Raw genomic sequence first — 14,954 nt, forward strand, 5'->3', positions numbered from 1 at the left:
GCAGCAAAAATTGGTTAAAAAATTTAAAGTGGTAGAAATGGTTATCAGAGTGGTGAAAATTGGCTAAAAAGTGGCAACAATATTAGATACAAGTAGCAAAATGCACAGTAAATTTGCTCTAAAAATGGCAAAAATTGATTAAAGAGGTTAAATTGGTTAAAGGTTAAAGTGGCAAAAATCTGTTAATAGTGAAAAAACAGTAAAATGGTAAAAGCAGTGTAAAAAGTGACAAAACAATGCAAAAATCAATGGAATATGTCAAAAATTGGTAGAAAAAAGTGGAGAATTGTGGTTAAAGAGTGGCAAATATTGATTTTAAGTGGCAAAAAAAGGTTAACAGAGGCAGGAAATAGGGATAAATCAGCAACAATTAGTAAAAAAAATAAAAAGTGGCCAGAATGGTTATCAAATATGGTGAAATTAATTCAAAAGCGCCAAATATATTATAAAGGTGGCAAAAATGTGGGGAAAAAGTAGCAAAAAAAGATAAAAAAGTAGCAACAAAATGAGATAGAAGTGGCCAAAAAGGGCTGTAAATTTGCTCTAAAACTGGCAAAAATGTGTCAAAAGAGGTTAAATTGGGCTAAAGTGGCAAAAGTCTGTTATTAGTGGCAAAAAATTGAAGAAAATTGGTAAATACAGTTTAAAAAGTGGCGACAAAAATGCATGAATAGATGTGACATGTAGGAAGTTGGCAGAATAAACTGGTGAAACATGGTTAAAGAGTGGAAAGTATTGATTGTAAGTGGCAAAAATGGGTGAAAGGAGGCAAAAAAAAAATAGGGATAAATCATCAAAAAAAAAAAAAAAAATTGAAAAAAAAAAAAGGCTAACAGGGGCAAAAAGTGGCTAACAGCGGCAAAAATAGTAGCAGCAACAAAAATAGATAAAAGTGGAAAAATAGGCTGCAAAAATGATGGAAAGTGTTAGAAAGTGCAAAAATGGGTTAAAAGAGGTTAAATTTGACTAAAACGTGCAAAAATGGGTTAATAGTGTCAAAAATTGGAAATACAATGTTCAAAGTATAAAAGGTTGAAAAAAAGTTGTAAAGTGGTCAAATTGGTTTAACATTTAGAAAATTGTCAGAATAAAGTAGTAAAATGTGTGAAATACTGATTTTAAGTGGCAAGAAAATTTTAAAATAGGGATAAAGCAGCAGATATGAGTAAAAAAAATAAAAAGTGGCCAAAAAGGCCATCAAATATGGTGGAAATTAGTTAAAAAGGGACCATCATGGGTATGGTTCCATGGTACCAAACATGGATAAGTACCAAAATGTGCCTTAAAAAAAAAAAAAAGCAGAAATCGGCATGAAAAATGGTAAAAAGTGTTTAGAATATGGCAAAAAGAAAAAAAAAAAAGGGTTAACAATGGCAGCAATTTGGCAAAAAAATTTCAAAAGTTAGTTCAACATACATTGATACAGTTCATAACAGGACTGAGCGTGGCCCTTTCTCTGGGTTTGTATAATCCCAGCCAACACTGTGGTGATGTTGACAACTACACGTGTTTGCTCTACTTCTCTTGTGACACATGTCTCATTAATTTTGTTTGTTTGATTGAGTCTAGATTTCTTTTGAAGGGAATCATTTTATCTGATCATAACGTAACAACCATGGTACTAACTACCCATAATTCCTGAAATTTCTACATCAATATTCAACTTTTATTAACACTTCTAATCAAGTACATGAGGCAAAACTCTTCCTTTAGAGGCCTAATAAAAAAAAAAAAAAAAAAAAAGAATATAACACCATCTGTACTTACTGTCATGTGTCTCCTGACTATGGCTCGTTCATTTGTTTGTTTTTGAAGTTTATATTTCCTTATTGGTTGAACTTTGCACAGGCTTCAGATGAAGTGACACATGTGAGATGGCCCTTATGATGTTTTAAACCTGATAAAGTTCTGAAGAATTTGTTTAGACAAGATACTGCACCTACAAACATGTTCATCCCCGTGGATGTTTCACCCTCTTATTGATTTTACATAACCACAAATCATGGTCATTATAATTTGTTTGTTTGTTTGTTTGTTTTTTCTAAAAACACACACAACTGTGTCATGAACCACTAGGTCAAATTTCAGTCATTAAAAAACATCTCTAAGTTCATAAAATTAAGCTTTTACAAAAATTCTAGAGAAAACCATTACATTTATGTCACGACAGACAGGCAGATAAGAGCTAAAAGTCTCTGTTTGATTTTCTCATCTTTAAGTCTTCAGGTATTACTTATCCATCAGTTTTTTAATTATATGAAGTTATGTTTCTTCTCCCCTTTTTGAAACATCTTTGTTGTGAAGTTGCTGCTGAAAACAATCTGTCAGAGAGCATCGGGCCCAAAATGGGCACAATTAATTAGTGGTCATCCTCACTTTAGATCTGATAGGATCCTCCTCCAATTATCATTTCTTTTATAAATTTGTGTGCAGATCTTTAACTTCTTGTCTGGCAAAGGTTGTCAATTGGCATAATTTTTGAAGTACTTATGTTTTATTTGAGAAAGTGTCAATATATTGTGGAACATACTCGGGTGAAACAATCTAAAATACATTTGTTTGGTTAATCAAATCCATCTACTTAAAACCAACAGACTGTATGTGGAAACATAGCCTATAATACTTTGACACGAAGTGGATTTTTCGTCCCTTTAGAAAACCTGTCTGATCCGAGGAGGGAATTTTTCATCGGTGCACAGCTCTAGTGAGCAGGACTTTATTCAGTCATTGATACTGGGCCTCACTCATTCATAACCACTCACATGGCTTGGAGGCTCAGATGCAGAGCAGGTACGTTACTGAAGACTAAAATCAAAATGTTACCAAAATCTTCATTCATCCCTTGATGTCCATTTTTTATTGCTGCGCTGATCTTTTAGGAGGGTACCTGGTTCTGGAGTGATGGTACTCTTTTTGACTTCAGCTACTGGGATGTGGGTCAGCCTGATAACCGTGCACAGGCTTGCTGTCTGCTCATGAACTTTGGAGGTAAATTTATGTGAAACTGGAGAAATTTTCTTTTTTTCTGAGGTCTGAGCGTAATACAGACATTTTTATCTGCACTAACATATGCAGTCATGTACTTAAGTACTGTACCTGAAGTTTAGATACTTCACCTCATTACCTGAGATTAGACAAGCCATTAATAGTCAGTTTATCTCTAATTACCTCTCTCTGTCTGTTCACAGGTTACAAAAAATTTGATGATCAGCCTTACTATTACACAAAGCCATTCGTCTGTTCGATGAAACCATGAAGTCTCTTTGGATGACAGAGGCACCTACAGTAAAAAGGGCATTTTCTTAGCAATGTCCTTTCAAATACTTTTCGAAGTCTATAATTTCCTTTATAATGTTTAATCCAGAGGGTCACATACAGTTGAAACCAGAAGTTTACATACACTATATAAAAAGGCACATAAACTTTTTTTTTCTCACCATCTAACATTAAATCAGATTAAACTTTTCCTGTTTTTGGTCAATTAGGATTACCAAAATTATTTCTATTTGCTAAATGCCAGAATAATGAGAGAGATCATTTTTTAGACAATTTTTTATTATTTTCTTGAGAGTCAGAAGTTAACATACATTTCATTAGTATTTGGTAGCATTGCCTTTAGACTGTATGACTTGGGTCAAATGTTTTGGATATGCTTCCACAAGCTTCTCACAGTAGTTTGCAGGAATTTTGGCTCATTCCTCCTGGCAGAACTGGTGTAACTGAGCCAAGTTTGTAGGCCGCCTTGCTCGCACATGCCTTTTCAGCTCTGCCCATAAATAAATGTGATTGAGATCAGGGCTTTGTGATGGCCACTCCAAAACACTGTCTTTGTTATCCTTAAGCCACTTTGTAACAAGTTTGGCAGTATGCTTAGGGTCATTGTCCATTTGGAAAACCCATTTGCGCCCAAGCTTTAACTTCCTGGCTGATGTCTTGAGATGTTGCTTCAGTATTTCCACATAATGTTCTTTCCTCATGATGCCATCTATTTTGTGAAGTGCACCAGTCCCTCCTGCAGCAAAACAACCCCACAACATGATGCTGCCACCCCCATGTTTCACAGTTGGGATGGTGTTCTCAGGCTTGCAAGCTTCCCCCTTTTTTCTCCAAATGTAACGATGGTCATTAAGGCCAAAAAGTTCAATTTTAGTTTTGTCAGACCACAGAACATGGCTCCAAAAATTAAGGTCTTTGTCCCTGTGTGCATTTGCAAACTGTGATCTGGCTTTTTTATGTTTCTTTTGGAGTAATGGCTTCTTCCTGGGAGAGTGGCCTTTCAGCCCATGTCAGTATAGGACTCATTTGACTGTTGATAATGACACACTCTTACCAGCTTCATCCAGCATCTTCACAAGGTCTTTTGCTTTTCTTCTTGGGTTGAGATGCACTTTTCGGACCAAAGTACGTTCGTCTCTGGGACACAGAACCCGTCTCCTTCCTGAGCGGTATGATGGCTGGACATTCCCACGGTGTTTATACTTGCGTATAATTGTTTGAACAGATGAACGTGGCACCTTCAGGCTTCTGGAAATTGCACCCAAGGATGAACCAGACTTGTGCAAGTCCACAATTCTCTTCCTGATATCTTGGCTGATTTCTTTTGATTTTCCCATGATGTTACACAAAGAAGCAGTGTGTTTCAGGTGTGCCTTAAAATACATCCACAGGTGTGCCTCTAATTAACTCAAATGTTGTCAATAAACCTATCAGAGGCTTCCAAAGACATGACATCATCATCTGGGCTTTCCCAAATTGTTTAAAGGCATAGTAATCTTAGTGTATGTAAACTTCTGACTTTGAAGAAAGTAAAAAAGTTGTCTAAAAAAAAATTATTTTCTCATTATTCTGGCATTTAGCAAATAGAAATAATTTTGGTAATCCTAATTGACCAAAAACAGGAAAAGTTTAATCTGATTTAATGTTAGACGGTGAGAAAAAAAAGTTTATGTGCCTTTTTATATAGTGTATGTAAACTTCTGGTTTCAACTGTAGATAAGTACCATTATAATTATTACCCACACCGATGAAATCAGCAGGTGGTTATGTAAAAGGTTCCATATCGTTGTCTGTTCATTTCTTTGTTTGTTTGTATGTGTACAAGACAACTCGAGAACGGAAAGTCGGATCTTCACCAAACTTTCAGGGAATATTGGGATAGTGACAGGGAAGAATTGATCAGATTTTGGTGATGATCTGCACAGCCGTTCGGTTTTTCTCGCACTTTGAATTTTGAACACCATAGTAATCAATGGGAGCATGAGTTCCTTGGCGGTGCTACTTAGGCGTGGGTCAGCAACCTCAGACGGCCATTCTAGTCTCTAACTGTATTTTTATTCTTTGACTGTGAAAGGATTGGAACAATGTTACCATTTTGTTATTTTTAACTGTTTCTTGTCAACAACACAATAAAGGCCTAAACACAGAAAAAGCAGCTATTATGAGTCTGAATAGATCATGGCTCTTTGATCAATCTGCCTGAAGCATGGGGTTGGTGTTGGAATTGTTGCCCTGCAGTGGTTCATCTCCTATCTACTCCATAGCTACTGTGTGAGCAGCAGCACCACCTACTGGTAGACTGTACACAAAGCATCACAATCCTCCTCTATTTTACAAACATAATGACAAGTATAAAACACGACAGAAAATCAATATTCAACACTAACTAAAGGTTTATTAGGATGTTCAGCTTCTAATTTACATTTCATTATCAGTTTAAAAGTTTGCTGTTTAACACTTGAAAGTCCAGAATTCAAGACCTACAAGACAGACTGTTAGAGCTGGTTTAGACTGCTAGATTACAAACTCTGTTCAGATGAAATAACACAAAAACACGGATTAAACTCATTCCTGTATGATATTTAGTAATATTTTTCATCACATCCAGCAAACTGTAATCACACCATATACAAACACCTGTATTTACAAAAGATAATTCATTTAACACTCAGAACAAGAAAAAAAATAATTCTTGTGTCGAATTCCATGCTGAAACATTTAATTTTGATTCCCTTTTATATAATAATAATAATAATAATAATAATAATAATAATAACCATAATATCCAAGTATCATAAACAATCCATCTACAGAAAATATATTTCAGGGGTGGAATTGCTGAAATTGTTGTCCTGATCACCAGAAAGTTTAGGTGGGACATTTCTGAGAAATTCTGCAATGCTGTTACCACCTCCTTTTGTCAGTTTCACCTGTATTTTCATTCAAAACTAAGATGTTTCTTTTTTATGTCATTCCAGAAATATTAATTGTCACTACACTAAAGCTTCATCCAGGAGGAATGCTACAAGCTGATCCAGCACAAATGCATTGATACTTTTAATAACAGTACTGGGAGGGACTGTTCTCTGGGTTTGTATGATTCCACATGTGGTTGCTCAACTCCTCATGAGACACATGACTCTTTTATTTTATTTGTGTTAGATTAAGTCTTCAGTTCAGTTGGATTTTCTTAGAAGGGAATAATTTTATCCAATCATAAAGACGGCAAGTATAGTAAAAATTATCCAACTGTTCTGAATTTTCTACACCAACATTCAACTACATTAACACTTTTTATCAAGCACATGAGGAAACCCACCCTTCTGAGGCCTAACAACAAAAACCTAAGGACTATAACTCCATACTGTACCTATGTCATCTGTGTTTCCTGACTGTGGCTCTTTCATTTGTTTGTTTTTGACGTTTATAGCCCAGCTGAATTTCCAAAGAAGGAATTCACTGATACTGTTAAAACACTTACATAGTGAGACTTTCAGAGCCAGTTAGATACATAAACTCAACAAAGAAAACCTCCTTGTGGTTACGCCTCAGAGAAGTAGTTTTGATGTGATTTGATTTGGGCAGGGGTTTGTATGTGGTCTGGTCTGAGGACCCACCACTACCTCCTTAACAAGAAATCATTCTTTAGAGCCCACCTCAAGGTTAAGTATTAAATTTCCTTATTTCTTTATCAACTTTGAATAGCCTTCTGATCAAGTAACAGATGGTAGCTGGTCCTTAATGACACCTTGAACCTGATAAGGTTTTAAAATATTTGTTAAGTCAGAGATACAGTGACTATAAAACACGTTCACTCCCTTGAATGTGTTACCTTTTTATTGATATAATACATCAGTCATGGTCGATACACTACATGACAAATTATTATGCCAATGAAATTTTTCTTTTTGTCCTAAAAAGACAATGCAAGTTTGTGTGTGTGTGTGTGTGGGTGGGTGGGTGTGTGTGTGGGTGTGGGTGTCTGTGTGTGTGTGTGTGTGGGGGGGGGGGGGGGTAAAAAGAGTGTGTGCATCTGTGTGTGTTTATTTTATTTGAGTTTTTATGATTTTGTTCTATTAAGTGTAGTAAAGTTTTGTCAATATACTGGCCTTTGAAGGGTTAGAATTCCAAACGTATAATAAAAATTTGATATGCATGTTTCAGGCTAAAGTAATTTTAAGGGCTGGGTTGTTTAAAGACGGGGGAAAAAAAGAATATAACATTAACTTTAAAGCCAAATATAGGAAGTCAACATGTGTTGTCCTTAGGATAATCAATGTGAGGTTTTTCTTTTTAATCAGACACGGCAAAAAAACAAGCAAACAAAAAAAAACAAACAAACAAACAAACAAAACAAAACATTTATATCAATGTTGCTGCCCATCTTAGAGCCTTGCAATAATAATGATAATGACAACAACAATAATAACAGTAACGATAATAAAATATAATAATAATAATAATAATAATAATAATAATAACAATATAATAATAATGACACTGCAAAAAATAAATAAATAAATAAATAAAAATTATAATAATTGTTGCTGCCAATTATAGACCCATCTCAGGGCATAATAATAATAATAATAATAATAATAATAATAATAATAATAATAATCATAATGATAATAATAATCATAATAATAATAATTATGGAGGACTGAGAGTGCCAAAATGAAATATATAAATATATAATACATGAATTAATTAAATTTGCCATTAATTAATTAAACATGCAATTGATTAATTAAATAAATTATTTTTTTTTTTTTTTACAGAGAAATTTTTATAGGCAGTTGCAGAACTGCAGCATTTAAGCATCTATGACAGATCTGATCAGTACAAAGCTGAAATATGCAAAAGGAAACACCTGAGCCAAATAACTGAACAGCTTTTACTAAAGTGCCAGTTCTGCATATAGGAGTACATAGACTAACATTGACTCATGATAGGCAAATATTTGCTTTATCTGTGTGAATTAAGGATACAGGTCATAGTCAATGGCTGCTGCTCAGACGTGATGCTCTTGTAAGAATGACTAAGCATTTGTCATCAGTGTATCCAATAGAGTTTGATTTCCTTCAGCTTACAAATCTTACAAAAATAAATGTCAATAATATGAACATATATTTTTCAGATTGTTTGTACTTTTTGATCATTTGCACTAAGAATGTCTTGTCTTGTTTGCACTCTGCTCATTTGCATTGGGAATATTTTTTCCATTTTGTGTTGTTTATCAAAATGATTTGCATTTTTTTGCATCATAATATTTCTGATCTTGTGTTTATGAGGATAATTTGAACTTTTTCGAAAATGCAAACAATATATTCTTTTTTTAGTAAATAAGGTTCATTTGCTTGTGAGGGGAAATTGTATAGATATATTTGCATTTTTTTCATTTGCTGTTAATGCTCAAATAATAATTTTAGGCCTGTTCATATAAACGTGTTAACACTCGTGTTTAATCTGGAAAGCTAAACGCGTTAAAAAAAAAAAAAAAACGCAATATAATCATATGACCACAAAACGACAACACCTAAGCTAACTAATATGATCGCTAATGGGTCGCCAGAAAGCAGACCATCAACATCATTCATGACAAGGGGCTTCAAGACATCATTCGGGTCGCCTCAGGTGACCCGCACCACAGAACACCTATGAGAACTACTGTCACAAGAATCTGTCAGCTGTATGACTGCTAAAAAGGCAACTAAAGTGGAGCAGCTGGCCTGAGCTACATTTATTACACTGGCAAGAGACCACTGGACATCAGTCAGCAACTTCAGCTACCTTGGGGTAACAGCACACCTGATCATTCACTTTACAGCAGAAGTTATTTTCTACCTGATGTGTTTGTCTTCTGGGCTTGTTTGCAGTTTATAAATATTATTGCTCAGTTAATTAAGACAATCTGATTTACAAACTACAGATAAGTTTAAAAATTCTAGTTTGTTTAATATTTCTTCATTTAAACACCATACTTGTGCTAATTTATCTCAAACAAAAATGCAAGTAAATGGTAGTATTTTAAATGTTGATTTATAGATAATAGGAATAATAATAACAATAATACTTTTTTTTGTAAAAAGCATTTTCAAAGTTTGCAAAGTTAAAATAATGAAAATAAACACTTGATAATAAGAACGTTTAAAAATCTAAAAATTGTTAAAACTAAACAAATGATGTGATTAATCATGAATAATAACAGCAGTCTAAATCAGCTAGACTGAAACTTTAGGTTGTTTTCATTAAAATGATATGACTTGATGGTAACTGCTTAAGAAATGTTAAAAAAAAAAAAAAAAAATGAATGTAGAAGAGTGAGTCGCCCCCAAAATGCCCTAGGTCTTTAAGGGTTAATTCCAGGACTCTAATCTGATAGTTTAGTTGTGTAGTCTAGAGAAACCATGACACATGCTTGTTTTTAAAGCCAGTCCTCTTCATATTTGCATTTAGATGCCACCCTGATTCTTTGAACCTCAAGGTTAAATATTTGATTTTCTTATTGGTTAAACTTTTCACAGCCATCAAAAGTAAATACCACATGTTAAATAATCCAACATGATGCCTTCAATCTGATAAGATTCTGAGGTATTTGTCTAGACTAAGATATAAAGATAAGATAACTGTATATAAGAGACGCTCTGTCCAGCAGGACAGAGATGACAAAATCCATTCATCACTTCTACTACCTGCATCAACTCAGCCATGAAGACGCTGGCCATGTTTCTACTCATCTGTGCCGGGATGGTCCTGACTAATGCTGCTGGTGAGTTTAACAGAGAAATTTGACATTTTAGCATACAATCGTTGTTTTTATGGAGTGAAAACTTTGTGTAAATTGAGTCACTGACTGTTCTGTTAAACCTTTCAGCTTTCCCACAAGCAGGGCCTGATGCGTGGATGGGAGAACCATCATTTCAATGGGGTGAGTTTTTGTTTTTTTCAGAAATTCAACACAATAGGCTCCTTTTTTCTTTTTTTTTTTTTTTGTTTTTGCTATTTTTTAGGTCGTGAAAACGATCTGATGAACACCACCTAAAATCAAGTTATTTAGCATTCTGTAGCCAAGAAGCAACAAAGATGTCCTTTTGTCCCTGCTGTGTTTAGTCCTTTTATTTGGAAGTTTGCAAGGATAGTGGACAACACAGAAAGACTGAAATTTGAGATATTATTGTGCATGCAAAGTACAGATGAAAAAGTCAGTGACTGCTGTCATATTCATCCGGCTGTTGCAGAAGCAGCGCCTGATGAAAAGACAGTGGAAGTATCCATTCAGGAAGGTGAGCTGGCATTCTCTCTAGTTTTAGAAAACTGAAAGACCTTGAACCAATATGAGACAGAGTAGAGCTAAAAGGTTTCATTTTCATTTTCTAAGTCTATATTTAAGTCTTCGGGTATTGTGTCTTTTCCCATTTTTGAAACTTCTTTGTTGTTAAGTTGCTGCTGAAAACACTCTGTCGGAGAGCATTGGGCCCAAAATGGGCACAATTATCTAGTGGCATGTGCCTCGCTTTGATCTGATAGGGTCCTCCTCCAATCATCATTTCTTTTGTAAATTTGTGTGCAGATGAGGATCGCATCGTCCAGATATCAATATCTTGTCCCCACAAATGGAGTGGTTACGGGGGCTGCTGTTTCCTCTACATTTCAACACAAATGACTTGGGCTAATGCTGAGGTAATCAGAGTTTTGGTTAAAATGTGGCAAAACGGTGACATTTGGATAGTTTTCTTTAACTTCTTGTTAAGCAAAGGTTGTTAATTAGTATATTTTTTAAATTATTTAAGTTTTATTTGACAAAATATCAACATATTGTGGAAAATCTTCAGGTAAAATGATCTAGAATATATATTGTTGGTTAATCAAATCCATCTACCTAAAAGCAACAGACTGTATATGGAAAAATAGCCTGTAATACTTTGACACCACTTAATGCCTCTCTTTGTGGATGTTTCAACCCTTTAGAAAACCTGTCTGAGCCGAGGGGGGCACCTTGCGTCGGTGCACAGCTCTAGTGAGCAGAACTTTATTCAGTCATTGATACTGGGCCTCACTCATTCATATCCACTCACATGGCTTGGAGGCTCAGACGAGCAGCAGGTACGTTACTGAAGACTACAACCAAAATGTTACTTAAAGCTTCCCTCAGCCCATGATGTACATTTTTATTGCTGCTCTGATCTTTTAGGAGGGTACCTGGTTCTGGAGTGATGGTACTCCTTTTGAATTCAACTACTGAGATGCAGGTCAGCCTGATAACTATAAACAGGCACACTGTCTGGTCATGAACTACGGAGGTAAATTTATGTACAGCTTTAAAATTACCTAAAATAATAACTTTGTCATATTTAGGATAGATAAAAGAGAGCAGCTCTGAAAATTCTGTCATTAAAGAGGTGCAACGTTTAGGTGGTCTATAGATGGTTAAACATAGTATGGGAGGAATGCTAAAAACAAAGGAGTGATATTCAAAAGATAAATACTCATCACATAAAATGTCTCTAAAACCATGGTGTGCTAAAGAATTGTGGCTGTCCCCCCTCCTCTTTTACCTTGTCTAAAAGAATATGAAAATTGGTAGTTAGGAGGAGAGGCTTCAATAAGGGTTGCAGGTGCATCAATGCTGAGCCAAGTTTCAGTTAGAAACATAACATCAGTATTATTGTCTAAAATAAAGCCATTAATGAGAAAATTCTTGTCAAAAAGAGATCTCACATTTCAAAGGGCCATGTTAAGTGTAGTGTGTGATGTTTGGGGGGATCAGATGGTGGGGTGAGTGAGATTATGTGCTTAAGATTATGCAGATTTGCGGTGGTAGTCGGTGTGCTCTCTGGTGGTAATAATGACAGCGACAGGTGAGTAGTTGGGAAAATCAGAGGATCCGAGTCCAGTAGGGTGTGCGTTACTGTTAAAAGAGGAACTGAAATGATAGGTACTAGGACCAGGGGGACATCAGTCTCTGCTGGACTGGGCTGACAAGCGGGCATGCTGGATGTCAGGTTGGTGGACAGCAGATGGCAACTGAAGCCTGTCAGCCTCGAAGAGATGTCTTCTCTGCCAGAAGGCATCAAAATTGTTAGTAAAGCCTACGTTATGAGAGCCACAGGCAGAGGAGAACCAGGTGTTTACACTTAACAGCCTGCTGGAACACCCCACGTCTTGGTCACAGGTGGGGGTGTGGCCAGAAATAAAAACACCTAAAAGGGACTAATTTACTGCGTTAAAGAGGTGGAGGAAATCTTGTTTTAAAAAGTTCAGACTGCTGTTTGGAAATGTCGTTTGTACCTGAATGGATGATGAGTCTGTTGACCTTCGGATAGGATTTCCTGATGTCAGGAATTTTCTCCGCTATGTCCTTAACGGTGGCACCAGGGAATGACAGCGTGACCGCCACCTCATGCACATGTTCCTTATGACGGCGTCCCTGATGATGAGGGTTGATGGAGGCGCCGCCTGACAGAGAGGAGGCTGACATGCAGCCCTTTCCCTGGCGAGATGTTTGCTTTAAACAGAGGAGACAGTAGCAGGAGTGACAGATGATGATGACCCCGGAGGGGATGGAGTGGAGACGTCAGCAGCGGATGGAGAGGTGGCAAAGGCAGGTGCAGCTGCAGACTGTTGCTAAGGTAAACAACACTGAAGCTGAAGGTGGTGAGCCTGCTCAGTGATTCAAAGTGTGAAAACTTACAATTGAGACAGAAATTAAAGCTACAGGTTTGGAGAAAGGACTCGGTAGACATTCAGAGTATCACTTATTATTAGCAATTATCCATTGTTACGTGTTGCAGGCTGCTGCATGTCTCCTCTCTCCCTGCTCCCCCTGGCTCCCCTCCTCCCTCTACCTGCAGGCTCTGACACACCTGAGCACAATCTGTGCTCAGTGGTGGGGGAGGGGAGTATTTAGAGTGGCAGGGCAGAGGAGCATGCAGAACAGAGAGCAGCAAAGCCAGCCAGAGAGCCACACACACTCCAAGGACAAACATGCGAGGAGGTTTGTTTGTTTGGTTAACCTTCTCTTTTCATTAATTAAGTAATTTTTCCAAGCGTTTCTTTTCCCCCTTAGTTAATTTATCCCCATGCATGTCAAGATTTCTGGGTTTTGTTGTCTTATTTTGGCTGTACTTCGCCCGTAGTCGTTTTTTTTTAAAGGATAGACTCGGAAACAGGGAAGAGATGGGGAGAGACGTGGTAAAGGGCCACAGGGCGGATTCGAATCCCGGGCTGCCCGCATACATGGGTTATGCCTTAAACCACTCGACCACCTGCGTGCCCAAGTAGTCATGTGTTCTCGTTGTTTTCTTTTCCATCTTGAGTCATTATTTTTGGTTAGGTAGTTTAAGTTAGGGGTGGTGGCTGGTCCAATGGCCCATTGCATGGTTAGCTACGTTCACCACCCCTCATTTGTTCTTTTTGGCCGGTGCCTACAGCCCTTTAAATTTCATTGATTTCATTTAACTGTTTGATTGATTAATGAACTAATTGATTAATTAATTCCTTACTTGAATAATGCTTGGAATTCATGATTGAAACTAAAATAGTTTGTGTAGTTTTCACAACATCGTGCAGCCCTCTATATTATTGTTATTTTAATATTTAGCAGCACAGATTCACTGAATCTCTCTATCCTGGGTTTAGGCTGAGGTTTGGTTCCTGGGTGTCTCTGTGCTCTCTGTAGTTCAAACACATCTGAATAGATTTAAAGCTGACATTTGAGTTCTTAAAAAATGTTTTCTCTTACATTTTATCAGTTCAAGAACACGGCCATAGTGTGAGTGTTTCTCTCTCAAGCCAATGCAGAGACATGATTCATGCTTAAAGTATCTGTAGAAGAGGATAAGGGCCAGAGGTAAAGGGAAAAATAATGCTGGCCACTCTGAAATGACAGTCGAAATGACAAGATTCCATTTTGGCCAGCAAGCTGTACGTGATCAGTAAACGAGTGATTGATCTCCCCTGGCTCTCTCATTACATATCAAGGTGAAGTCCATCACCAGTGCGTTTCTGCAGCTGATCAGACAGAAAGGCAGAGAAAGTAAGAAAAGCGCAGTGAAGTCCCTCATGCTAATGTAGGAGTAATAGAGACAATAACAAACTTACTCTACAAAATGCCTTATCAATGAACATGTGAAACTATTCTTCAGAATTGGGTTGACAAAGAACTTCTCCCTCTTTTAGCTCACATAAACACAGTGTCTAAAATTTGCTGTAAAGTTAGTTTTGACTTTATTCTCACCATTTCAAATTAATTCTCGTCATTTTGACTTTAGTCTTGAAACAGTTTTTTTAGTTTATCCTTGACATTTTCAACTTTAAGTCTTTTCAAATTAAATCTTGAAACTGTATTTCAACTTTATTCTTACAATTTTGACCTTATTTCTGATATTTCAACTTTATTCTTGACATTTCAACTCCAATCTCCACATTTAAAATGTAATCTCCTCATTTCAAATTTATTCTCAACATTTTAACTATAATCTCAATATTTTAACTATATTCTCAACATTTCTACTTCATTCTCAACATTTTGACTTTTATCTAAACATTTTAACTATAATCTCAACATTTCCACTTAATTCTCAACATTTTCACTTCATTCTCAACATTTTAACTATAGTATCAACATTTACACTTTATTTTCATAATTTTCACTATAATCTCAACATTTCCACTGT

At 36.3% G+C, this 14,954-nt stretch overlaps 1 pseudogene; it reads left to right on the forward strand.

The window, feature by feature from the left end:
* Positions 1-714: 714 nt before the first annotated feature.
* On the forward strand, positions 715-3,256 carry LOC121504324 (annotated as a pseudogene).
* The last annotated feature ends 11,698 nt before the right edge of the window (positions 3,257-14,954 follow it).

This window comes from Cheilinus undulatus, linkage group 22 (assembly GCF_018320785.1).
Source record: "Cheilinus undulatus linkage group 22, ASM1832078v1, whole genome shotgun sequence".
NCBI lineage: Eukaryota > Metazoa > Chordata > Actinopteri > Labriformes > Labridae > Cheilinus > Cheilinus undulatus.